Source organism: Rhyacophila brunnea, unplaced genomic scaffold, assembly GCF_057557595.1.
Source record: "Rhyacophila brunnea isolate RB1 unplaced genomic scaffold, BYU_Rbru_1.0 scaffold_69, whole genome shotgun sequence".
NCBI lineage: Eukaryota > Metazoa > Arthropoda > Insecta > Trichoptera > Rhyacophilidae > Rhyacophila > Rhyacophila brunnea.
The window spans coordinates 1,830,202-1,832,002 of NW_028233338.1; positions in this window are offsets into that span (position 1 = coordinate 1,830,202).

Sequence of the window (1,801 nt, forward strand, 5' to 3'; positions counted from 1 at the left end):
ACTCTTTGTATTTTCGTTATCTTTTATTCGCATTTTCTTTTCATTTAAAAAACATTTTTATAATCCTTTTTACATTTTTATTTTACAATTTGAGATTATTTATGCCAATTATATTTCATATATCAAGTGTATCGAATGCCTTACTATAAATTAGCTTTTATTTTTATATTTTTTTTATTAACAATGATATACACATTTTCAAAATAAAGAAAATAAATGGTTCAAATTAGAAATTTTACTATAATTTCAGAAAAAATACTGAGAAAATTTGTTATTTTTTAAAAAAATCATTTCTTAGTTCATTTTATATACAATATGTTCTTTATTATATGATAGAGGTTGAAAATCATAAAATCAGCACTGTCTTTTTCAATAACAAATTATCTGAAATTTAAATCTGTATCTTCTATACCTAATTTCGTGTATGTATATTGTATGCCTAAAATTGACATTTATAGTAAATACTGTACAGCTACGTATTTTCATACCATAGTGAAGATCAGATTTGAATATTAATTATATCACACAATCAACTAAAAATACAAGTATATAACCTATTTCGTAAGGAAACTGTCATACTCGTATCTAGCTGAGCACTAGAACTATTATGTACCTTCAGGTTATTTAAATTTATGATAGCAAAAGTTTAAAAAATACTTTGCAATAAAATAATGCTCATATCTAAAAATTTTGCTTGTATTCTGCATACTGTTATGCTAAATAAACAATTTATGATTATTTAGATAAAAATACCTTTGTCTATATTGCTAAATAAATTTTTTAAATATCAAAAATAGCATATATAGTCATTTATTTTATCGGAATTTTACACTACATTATAGTCTGTTAGCTATAACTATTTATTGATACTGTATTTGTTTTTTCAAAGATTTACATATGATAATTATATTTTAAAACACCTTTTTTTATTTCCATAATACGTAAAGCAATGATTTTTATTATTATATAATTTTTTGATTTCTTCATATTTTTATCACAGAGTCATAATTTAAAATCCAATATCACATATTGTCTGTCTATTTTATTTTAGCATGAATAGAAAATGCGGTAAGCCAACACAATTTCGCAGAAAACGTATATAGGAAACAATTTAAAAATTTTTTGTATCCCTACGACTTGTCAGATATAGCGATTGAATATTGTTTAGAAAATACAGTCTTATTTTTTTTTATCTATTAGGATTTTGATCTAAATATGATTTATAAACACATTTTGCCTATTGAAATTTTATTGCACCATGTTTTTGTAAGCATTTCCTTTTGCAACAAGATTTAGAAACAAAAAAAAACTTCAAAACTTAATGAAAAAGCATATTGTAAAATAAAAGATATTTTAATAAAGAAGTTATATAAACAATACTAAATCATTATTTTTCATAGTTTTTGAGCAGAATAATTGAAATTATAATAGAAATTTCTGTGCAGGAAAGTATATAAATTGTTGGAAAGTGTTATTTTGTACATAGGCCAGAAATATGGCCTCTTATCTCCGTTTGAAATTATTAAATCGCACAATTTATATATAATTGTAGTTTTTTCTTCTATATTTTACATCATATATATAACATATAAAGCATAAAAACCGTTTTTGCATTATTTATAAGAAAAATTGCAATCATATTTGTAGCTGATAATAATGATTTTGTTCATGGAAAACCGCTACGACAACATTAGAACTTTTTCCGAGATTCAATTGCATTTTTCAATGAAAAATTACATGCATATATTAATTATCTATTATATTCAGTATTCGAAAAGAAGCGAGGTGCATTTTAATTCAG